The following is an 11271-nucleotide window of genomic DNA, read 5'->3' on the forward strand; positions in this document are numbered from 1 at the left end:
GTGCATCCTTCTAATGTTCGTGCATTAGGCACGGTGGCTTACAACAGTCAAAATCACAATACAATTGATGTATAAAATAAAAAAAACTAGCAGAAGATGAAGCATGATCTTTCAATAAAACATCATTCACTTGGCAAGGCAAAAGCCTGCTGAAATAAAAAATTCTTCACTAACCAGTAGAAGACATCAAGAGAGTGGTGGCGGTGGTCACCTGAGCCTCATTGGGCCAGGGGTTGCACAAAATTGGTACATCCCCTGAGACGGCTCTGATTTTTGTCATTGCCAACTGTGCCTCCATCCTAGATAGGGCACAGAGAAATCCCCTTTCACTTGACCTTAGAGAGGAGGCAGGTTGGTATGGGAGGAGGTGTAACCCCCTGTTAACCTGGATTCTAATCACTTAAGATAGGGGTGGGGAGAAGGCAGACTGGGATCTACTGGTAGGCCTCTCAGTGATTTGCAGTAGATCAGCAAGGGATTCTGACTCCCAATTGTTTAACAATTTGTTGTTGTTACATGCCTTCAAATCGATTACGACTTAGGGTGACCCTATGAATCTTTTTTGGATGTATTCATAGGGTTTTCATGGGAAGAGGTATTATTTGGAGGTGGTTTACCATTGCCTTCCTTTAAGCCTACGGCACCCGGTATTCCCAGATGGTCTCCCATCCAAGTACTAACCAGGCCTGACCCTGATTAGCTTCCAAGATCAGACGAGATCGGGCGTGTTCAGGGTAGTATGGCTGTAGGCTGTTTAACAATAGCAACTACTAAAAAGCTTTCCCTTTCCTAAATTGTGTTTCTGAAAAAGAATGCTTGGAGGAAAAGGGCAGAAACCAGGCAGTGCAAAAGGACTTGTGAGTTTTGCTGATGATCACAAATTCCTGGGCTGTGCATATGCTCAGAGGCATCCATTACCGTAATTCTTCCTTTACATCCACCTAGCTGAGCCGCTATTTTGCACATGGCTCTAGTTGGTGGATCTCAGGGTTCTAGCAGAAAACAAAGTAGGTTCTGCAGACCTCAAGTCTGCTCACCTTTGATTTGCGGCTTGAGAGTGATCACCAGCACTTTGGATTGTCTCTGGCAATAGCTGGCAAGCGCTGCAGGCATTGCAGAATAGGTGTAACATATTCATAAGAAAATAAAGAGCAGTAAAGGATTGGCTCAGGCTGGCAGCCCATCTAGTCCAATATCCTGTTCTCACAGTGGGCAAGCAGATGCCTATGGGAAGCCCACAGGCAGGACATGAGCACAACAGCACTCTCCCCATGTGATTCCCAGCACTGGTTTAATACAGTGGCATGCTGTCTCTGACAGTGGAGGTAGAACATAGCCCCCACCGCTAGTAGTCATGGATAGAGCAGAGTTAAGGTAAAACATTCTATTATAAACTATATAAACATAGAATTTTAATGTTCCATGGGGTAAAATCTATACTACGAGTAAATATGAGGAAAGTATTATATGGAGGCTCCCTTCCAGCCATTCATAAAATCCAGAGATTTCTACACACACTCATCTCTCCATCCTCCAAACGGCAACACCACAGCTGCAGGGCTCATTCCAGCTAGGCATAAACAGCCTTCAGGGCTGTTGAGGGGAGTGGCCTGGAGAAGAGTCCCCAAGGCTAGAGGGATGCATTTGGCCCCCCAGTCCTGATGCTGTGCACACTGACCTCACCCCGAATGTACAGCTCCACCCTGACCTTTCCACATTGGGCTGGAAGATCTGAAAGAAGATCCTCCACATTTTTGTCTGAATGCACTTAGCAGCCTATTCATGACCGAGAATCCTCCTCAATCTGAGTTCCCAACCACAAGGAGGCTTCTCAGCGTGGTCATCTGAACACATGAAGAATCCCCCTTCAGACCTTCCTGCTAAACTCAAGATGGTTGCTGGTAGAGCTGGCTCACGTGGTGGCACTGGGGTTTTTTGCTAGCAAGCACAGCACCACTCCTTCCTCCACGAGTTATTTGAACATGGAAATAACACCTGAATAGGTCTTTAGAAGCCCAGATTATTTGGAGATCGTTCTGAACAAGGAGGAAGGTGTATCCTCACTTTGGCAGGGTAAGGCATTTGGTGCCCCCTGTGAAGAAAAACCAGTCAGGCAAAGAACAGAGACGGTGGCTACATCCACACTTTACATTTAAAGCACTATGTTAGAATTGTTGGGAAGTACAATTCCTAGAGGTCCCCTGAGGACTGAAGGTTATACCACTCTGGGAATTGTAGCTTTGTGAGGGGAGTAAGAGTCCTCCTAACAACTCTCAGCATCCTTAACAGACTACAGTTACCAGGATTCTTTGAGGGAAGTCATGACTGCTACAGTGGTACTTTAAACATATGGTGCAGATGTGGCCAGTGTCAGTCTCATTATGTGGTTGAGGGAGAGCCCAAACATCACAGAACTGAGAGGACTCTGGGTAGAAACCCACTCCCTGTTCTGCCAGTTCCCGTGCGTCTCCACCTCTCTCTTCTGCAAACAGGAGCACGCGACACTAGTCATTGTAAAACCTGGTGGGAGAAGCTTGAGTGTATTTTTTTCAAATTTAGCTTCAAAGAGATTTCGCAACTGATTGTCAGATCAACGTGTTCCCCCTCCAGGTGTGGCTGATGGAAACACTTTGTTCTGGTGACTAGTGTATTCACAGCCTTCGTCTCTCAGGCTTGCACTTAGCAGCAGTAGTGGCAAGTGCAGGGCCCATTCATGATAGTCACATCCATGCGTCCTTTGTTGCTGTGGGGTTGAGAATGAAATCCTTGTTAATGCCTTCTCCCACAACAACAGAGGTCCCTAGGAGCCGGTAAGCATGAAAGGAGAGAGTGTTAATTACTGAAAAAAGCCTTCTCAGAAGAATCTTCTCAGTGGCTAACATGCTCCCCTTTCGTGCTGATTGGCTTGTAGAGACATAGATACCCTGCTGGGACCCTGCTACCATAAACATATGGGGTCTAAGACACAACTACACCCCTGCTTAACAGCCAAACAAACCAGGCAAAGGAAGTGGACAGAGAAAGCCTTCTGTGCTAGGAAGGAACCTGTAGTGTTAAAAGTCATGCTTTTAACTGAGACCTTTTATTGGAAGGAGGGAAGGAAGCAAGCACGCGTAAGGATGAAATGAGAACCAGCAAAGGGACTGTAGCCTGGAGTTTGAGGTGGAGCAAGAGACCTTGGCAAAAGGAAGGAAGCCAAATGCAGCCAAAGGCCAGACAAAGTGAAATGAAACAGAACCAAGGATATCCTGATACCAGAAGAAACAAGATCCAGAAAGTGGACAGGCCAGCTTTAATAAGGGAGACCCTTAGGAGCGGCGTATGCCAGAGTGGGGGGCGGGGGCTGAGAAAGAAAAGAGGAAAAGAGCTGCTCTTATTCCATTTGTCTGGTGAATGCTGCTTAATTGCTGGGGGCTCCACTCATTTTCTGTCTGGGTAGAACAGCCTTTGCAGAGCTTTTTGAAGAAGGGAGCCCTGGAAATGGAACCGATTAGCCAGCCTATCGCATTCAGTGCCATGTGATTACATCATCACATAATAGCAGCACCACACACACTTTGGGAACATACCTTCAGCTGATGGGCTACGTGACCCACACAACTCCGTCGCAATATGACCAAAGGTAGGTGGGTCACACCAACCAATAATGACCTTTTAGATGGAGCAGAATCTGAGGGAAGGAAAAAGATGGAGAGAGATATCAAAAGAAAAGGGGGGGGGAGAGAGACATAAGGAGAGACCAAGAAAAAAAGCAAGAGAGAATATTAATTCTATGAATGCACCAAATGTTTTTTAGCTTTGACATTTGCTTTGAAATAAGCATATTCAGTGTAGCTGAAAAATGACCCCCCCCCAAAAAAAATCACAAATCACTGATCATTCATGTTACTTACATGTTGAAGAGAGCCCTTTTTGGCTGCATTTTGGGGGTGCCATTTTTCATTTGTTTTTCTTTCACTCTCATTATTTGCCCACATTCTGGGCCATTTTTTTCAGTTGGCTGTGGTTTGTGTCCAGGCATCCATGACCCATAGACAAAATGGCCATGGCCACTCCAGCAAGTCTGATTAACTGGCACTGAGGCTAATCAGGGTTTACATCTGCGGGTGGCAGTGTGCTCGCTGGTACCTCCAATGGTGTCCACAGAAGGTCAAATGTCCCTTCAAAAATCCACAATGTATGAGAGACTGTTTCCTGTTCTACGTAGTTCCTCTGTGTGCTGGCTCAGCCCCAACTACACTGAACACATCACCTTAAACAGTTGCAGCTGGTATAGGGTTGCCAGGTTCTTGGCCTGAGACTGATCCTGTATCTTTAGGAGAAGAGAATTTTAGGAGAAGACCTATTGGAGGTCTTCTGTATCTTTAAAAGTTGTGCAGGGGGAAGGAAGAATTCCACCTTGTGGTTTTTCCCATTACAATGTTGCAAGAACACCTGCACTTGGCTGACTTTCTCTTCTCCTAAAGATACAGGATCAGTCTCAGGCCATGGACCTGGCAACCCTAAGCTGGTAACATTTTGACTTGGTAGGGCTGCAGTCTTTCACCTTGCTATTTTCCTCATAATAGGAGTTATACAGCCCTTATTTAGGAAAGTGTGCTGTTACACTTATGCAGAGTGCCACTGTCTCCTCACTAAAAAACATCAATTATTCTCCTCACACATTGATATTTCATAAGACGCCAGGATTAAAACACCCATCTTCCCTTCCATTCTGTACAGAGAAGAGGTGCCAAGAGCTTCTCTCTGTGAGTGAACATGGCTGATGTACCTTTTCCCTCACTGATGTGAGAAGGCATGCCCACACCATTTTGAGGGCCTGTCTCTGGTTCTAATCTTTTAGATATGGCAGCCATTTTGTGTTATGCCACACCCAATGACAGCCATTTTGTGTTATGCCATTTTGTAACTGGCACCCACAACACTTTATTAAAGCTACAAATCTGCCACCTGGCCTGAAAAGGTTGGTGATCCCTGGGCTAAATTAAAGGCAGCAAGGGCAAAGAAGAAAGAGAAAGTTCTAGCAATGGCCCAGCATACACTGCTTAATTAGTGTAAAACTATTACATGGTTTAGAAATGTTTTAAAACAAACCAAGAAATAAACACAAATATATTCCTGATGAGTATGGAAAGTGGTCCCCATCAGGCAGCACTTTTTGACTGTCATGAAAACTGGCATGGACACCAAGGCAAGTAGTTATTCTCAATCCTACTAAAAAAAAAGTGTGAGTTTTTTAAGAAAGAAAAGAAATGGATCCATGTTGCAGGCTGGGGTGAACGGTGTATCTTGGGTCTGGAAAGTTTAAAGGCCATTGCTTTAGAAGGCTGCAGTGATGTGAGGAATGGAAGAGGGTCAAAAGATCAGTGTTGATTTTCTTAAGCAACAAAAATGAACCAAGTGTTGAAAACAAAGACTTGGTATAGTTTCAGTGCCAAGAAGTTTCAAGTTCCATGCTCAGAACAAATTCTGCAAATTCATGCAAACAATGCAGGCATTCTTGATATGTATACACTTGCCCAGTTTCTGAGAATTTGAATTTTAGCAACCCTGCTTATTTATGAAGGAGACTTACCTTCCCCATTGAGAACCAATCATACGGGTTTCCAATCAGCACCTAGAATCCAACAAATTGTCAAAGTAAATAAAGTGAGAGAACACCTCTGCAAACCCTAGATGGCTAGATTGCCAACCCCCTTTTTTAAAGAGCCTTTTAGTTTTTATCCATGTGAATAAATTTGCTTCAGATCTGATGTGCCCTCCAAGTATTTGGTAAGAATTTAATCCCACAGCATGTTGTGAGTTAATCCTAGATGTGTTTCCTGAACCTGCCAATGTTATGACCTCCCTCTCCCCCCTTCAGAGATGTTGATCCCAACAGAAAAGGAACGAAGGGAGAGAATTTCATGGGCTCCTTCCACTCTACACAAGGGAAATGATATAATTGGGACTGTTTGGATTTAGAAATTAAAATAATTTGGGTTTTCTCGGCAAGGTTCTCACAATGTCAGCTTCCATCAGGCCGATGAGAAACAGAGGCGCCTTGGGAGTGAGAGCTTTGACAGCTCTCCCAAATAACACCCTCACCGCCAGGGCAAACTGCTTTTATTTTCATTTTTCCCTTCCTTGTTTATTGTTGGATCAGAGGTAGTTTCCTTGTGTGCTAAACAAATCTGTTTGTACTTTCCCAAAAGGTGGTGGGAGAAACTATTGAGCAAAGAATTGGCCTATACCACTAACCAGAGCAGGCTCGGTTTCTGTTGAAAGCCTTGAAACTCCTGGTCCTGCCAGATTTGACCTACCCAGTGGTCAAATGGGGTGCTTCTCCTGGCCATTGGAACAGAGTAATTGCCAAAAGCAAGGCTTCACATTTGGCTTTGAGGCAGCAGAGATGAGAGAATAACTGGTTGGTACTGATTGTGGACACATTCAGTTACATTTGTGTGTAAAGGTGAACCTGCCTAATTTGTACTTTATACAAACTGAAACACAGCCATCCTTTGGAATTCACACTTCTCTGAATTTTGCAATGCAGTTCTCCAGCCAAGTAATGTGTACAAAAATGCATATACTAGGGTAAAGTGTGCTTAAAAATCCGCATACTGGTGAAAAAAACGAAAATGCATTGTATAAGAGAAAATGGCCTTGCAAAAATGCAGAGCTTGGAAAAGTTACTTTTTTAAACTACAGCTCCCATCAGCCCAATCCAGTGGCCATGCTGGCTGGGGCTGATGGGAGTTGTAATTCCAAAAAAAGTAACTTTTCCAAGCTCTGCAAAAATGTGTATAGAAGGCAAAATTACATACAAAAATGAGTATCTTATGAGAAATTGACAGAAAAATGTTGATAATTTTCATGAGGACTTTGGGAAAAAAACAAATTGATGTGGAAATGCAGAGGTCTACATTTAAGAGTAGAAAAATGGGAAATGAGGATTCACCCATCCCTACTTGTTAGCTATGTTTATACAGTGATTTTGTGGGAGCAAAAAACTGCAGAATGTAGCTCCCTTCACTCACTCACTCACTCACTCACTCACTCACTCACTCACTCACTCACTCACTCACTCACTCACTCACTCACTCACTCTCCTTCCTTCCTTCCTTCCTTCCTTCTCTCTCTCTCATTCTATTTCTCCTTCTAAAAAAAAAAAAGCTCAGGCTCCTATCTCCATCAATTGTCACCTGGCAGCAATCATTATATCAGGATGTAGCGGAGGCGGAAAAAGAAGGGATGCAGGACTACTCATCTAGTACAGCTGAGAGATCAGCAGCTTTTAGTGCCTCCTCTCCATGAACTTCTCTTGAACTCCTGGCCATTGGAACAACTTGTAATTAAGAAGTTGAATGAAAGTTTGCTTATCTCCTCCTTCCTCCCAATCGATTTTCCTCTTAAATTATGTTTTTTTAGATTTTTTTAAAAAATATTTTAAGTGAATTGGAAACTGTTCTGTGAGCCTTTTTTGCATGAAGAGGTTTTTTTAAAAAAATTTTTTAATTAAATAGATGCGGCCAGCAATTGTCCTCTTGACCCTTGCCCTCCTTGGCTTATTAAAACTTGCCTGCTTTGGATGGGGTCTTACTCCCTCTGAAAGAGCAGGTTCTTAGTCTGGGGGTGCTCCTGGATCCATCTTTGTCACTAGAGGCCAAAGTGACCTCAGTGGCTGGGAATGCCTTTCACCAGCTTCAGCTGGTAAGACAGCTGTGGCCATTGCTGGACTGGAATAGCCTGACCACTGTTTTCCAAGCACTAGTAACCTCCAGGCTGTTTTTCTGTAATTTGCTCTATTTGGGGCTGCCCTTGAGGTTGATCCAGAAGCTCTAGCTAGTGTAAAACCAGAGCTTGGAAAAGTTACTTTTTTGAACTACAACTCCCATCAGCCCCAGCCAGCATGGCCACTGGATTAGGCTGATGGGAGTTGTAGTTCAAAAAAGTAACTTTTCCAAGCTCTGTGTAAAACATGGGGTGCAACTGCCCACTGGGGCAGGGTATCACCAACATGTCATCCCACTGCTGAACGAATTGCCCTGGCTGCCCATCAACTACTGGGACCAGTTCAAGGTTCTAGTTTTTGTGTACAAAGGCCTATATTGGGACCAGGATACCTGCAAGATCATCTTACTCTTTATATACCCAGTCAATCACTGCACGCTGTAGGTGATTGCCTCCTGCAGATACCTTCTCATCAGGAGGTCCATTTGGCACAACATAGCAAGTGGACCTTTAGTGTAGTGGCACCTAACCTTTGGAATTTCCTCCCTTTAAATATTAGACAGGCACCATCTCTATTAGCATTTCAGCGCCTGCTGAAGTCCTTCCTCTTTCAACAAGTCTTTTAAGTAGAGATCTTCTCCCTGTCTGCATCTGTGTTGGAATTCCTTTTTAAGATTTTTTAAACTTTTTTAAAAAAAATATGCTTTTAAAGATGTTTTGTTTTAATATATATTTAACGTCTGTTTTTAAGACGTTTTAGAGTGCTTTTCGTGTTTTTGTTTGCCACCCTGGGCTCCTACTGGGTGGAAGGGAAGCATATAAATTTGTTTGTTTATTTGTTTGTTTAAATAAATAGTAAAAGATTGCTTTCTAATCCTTATGGCAGAGGTAGGCAACCTGTGACCATATGGCCACATGCAGCCCTCCAGGCTAATTTGAAAAGCCTTCTGCAAGCAATCAGTTCAGACTTCTGGCAAAGAGTAATCTGCACCTCTCTGAGCAGTTCACTAGAAGAAGAAGGAAGAGATGGGGTGCCCTGCCCACTTTTGTCTATGCCACCTCCACTGCTGGCTTTGCACAGTGGCATGCAGCACCCAGAGTATCTCTGAGAGAATGTAGCCCTCAATAGAGTAGCCAAGCAACTAAATGTGTGTGTGGGGGAGCCAAGGAGGAAACCATTCCGACCTTCGCTTGTGCCTTTAATGGCTACTAGGTCTGCAAAAATCAGGAGGTGAAGCTTTTTATGCCATGGGGATAAACATTAAATGCAGAACAAGATACTGCTAAAAATCAGAGAAAAATGTTGGCAACACCAGATCATAATGATGGTGAAGATCAGGGATAGGATTTGCTTTGGTGCCTGTTCGATTGCATTCTGTTGAACTGGCAGGCAGGTCCATTTCATTTAGTTATTCTCCAGCTATCCTTTACTTTTACCATTCTGGTTTTTTTGCCCCCAAAATAACAATATTAACATTTTTTCCTTTTGGAAAAGAAAGGAAAAATCTTTCCCCTCTGCTCAGTGCCCACCCACCCAGTCCCTCCTTCATCTCCTTCTTCTCCTGAATCATACTGGATCCTCCTCCGGTTACTCCAGCCCTGGGAGAAAGCAAGAGATTGCCTGGTCAGTTACCATCTGAAAAAGCAAGAAATCATCTGGTTAGTTTCACAGTTAGTAAAGCAAAGACTAAGGCTGATCAGTTTAATATTAGCAAACCACAGACACAGGCTGATCAAAGCAAAGACATAGGGTGCAAAGCAAAGATACAGGCTGAAAAAGCAGGCTAGTTGGTTTCAGGTTAGCAAAACCAAGACACAGGTGGTCAGTTTCACCTTAGCAAATCAAAGGCACAGGCAGCAAAGAACAGGCTGAGCAAAGCAAAGAAAGACTGCAAAGCAAAGAGCATGCTGGTCAGTTTCACAGTTAGCAAATTAAAGACTCTGGCTGGTCAGTTTAATTTTAGCAAATCAAAAATGCAGGCTGCAAAGCAAAGAAAAGACTGGTCAGTTCCACTTAGCAAAGCAAAGGAATATTCTAGTTAGTTTCACATTAGTAAAGCAAAGATATGGGCTTGTCAATTTCAGGTTAGCAAAGCAAAGACACAGGGCGGTCAGTTTCACCTTAGCAAGACAAAGACACAGGCTGCAAAGCAAAGAACAGGCTGAGCAAACAAATACACAGGCTAGTCAGTTTCACATTAGCAAAGCAAAGTCACATTTTTTAAATAAAAGAAAACAAAAACCAGTGTTGGAAAAGCTGCAGAAACTCCAGCATTCAGGATTGGTCTGTAAGATAGTTGACATGTGGACTATCAGGAAGTCCAATGCCAAGTTCCATTTTAGCAAAGTTCTCACCTATTCCTAGTGACAACATGCTTGAAAGCATGCAGGGAATGCCTGGTGGTGCTCTCAGAAACCTGCAGAGTTGCTGACTGAATAAAGTTTCAGTAAGCAGAGGTGGATTGAGGGCTCAATGCCCTGTTTAGATCACTCTCCTGCTATAAATTACACAAAATAAAGGTACCTTTCAGGTGCCCCTAGACTGTCAGTGTTTTGCAAGAGGGATTCAAGCACTTACAGGAACTTTAGGTTTGCGCATGTTAAGTGCATTAAAGTGGTCTGTCTCCAATGTGCAACAAATCCACTTAAAAGAAAAAAGGACCTTGTGGTTAGAAAAGTGACAGTAAAATGCACTGAAAAGTGTGGAATGAATGAATGATTAATGGGAAGATGTATAAACACCTCAGAGGCAAATCAGGAGGAATGTCAGATGAAGGCTCATTGTCGTTTAACAAATCTGAATGGATTATCACTAGAGACCAGATACAATCTACATGAGGGGGGCTGAAATGACCTTATTTTGACCTTATCCAGCTTTCACTGTCACTTGTTGAAGATGCACCTCTTCATCCTTGCTTTTGACACTTGAGATACATATATTTTAGGACCCACTCTAGTTGTGAATGTAGCTTGTTTTAAACTGTTGTTAATACTGTGTTTTTTATTTCCTCCTTCTCCTCCACCTTGTTCTTTCAGCAAGTGCCCCCAAAACAGCCTCTCTCTGTTTCTAAAATGGTCAGGCCTAACCTGCCCCCCACTAAGCAGATTGACAGCCTCCCCAATATGAGGAAGTTGGAAAGTGGAAGAATATAGCAAGGGTGTAGCAAGATGATTCTAGAGGTTGAAGATATCCAGGGCCTGTTTCCCAAGGTTCAAGACTAGCACCTGTCAAATTTGGGCAGCTACCTGGAATCCATGTGTGTTTGAAGAGCTGTCTAAAACTTGGATCTAGTATGACCTCTGCTCCTTTCCAGGTCCTTGAGAGAATAGCAGGGAAGCTCAAAAAAGGACTGCAAGGTCACCATCAGTTTCTTTTGAGGGGGGAAGAAGCTTTCTTGCATTAGGGAGGCATTGTAGATCATATGCTTGGGGGTCCACAATAGCCCAGTACTGGTCTGATTTAACAAAAGTAGGATGGGGTGAACACCCCTGATGTGAATGAGGGAAGATGTGTGAGCTTGTGTTTGGGGTGTTTACACATGAAATAAAAGTCACATG

The 11271-nt window shown here is 43.5% G+C and overlaps 1 non-coding gene across 1 annotated transcript; it reads right to left on the reverse strand.

Annotated features, from left to right (window-relative positions):
- Nucleotides 1-632: 632 nt before the first annotated feature.
- On the reverse strand, nt 633-751 carry LOC133389899 (5S ribosomal RNA). Its single transcript, XR_009764206.1, has one exon. It is a non-coding gene; the product is annotated as a 5S ribosomal RNA (ribosomal RNA).
- Between the last annotated feature and the right edge of the window lie 10520 nt (nt 752-11271).

This window comes from Rhineura floridana, chromosome 7 (genome assembly GCF_030035675.1).
Source record: "Rhineura floridana isolate rRhiFlo1 chromosome 7, rRhiFlo1.hap2, whole genome shotgun sequence".
NCBI classification, from domain to species: Eukaryota; Metazoa; Chordata; class Lepidosauria; order Squamata; family Rhineuridae; genus Rhineura; species Rhineura floridana.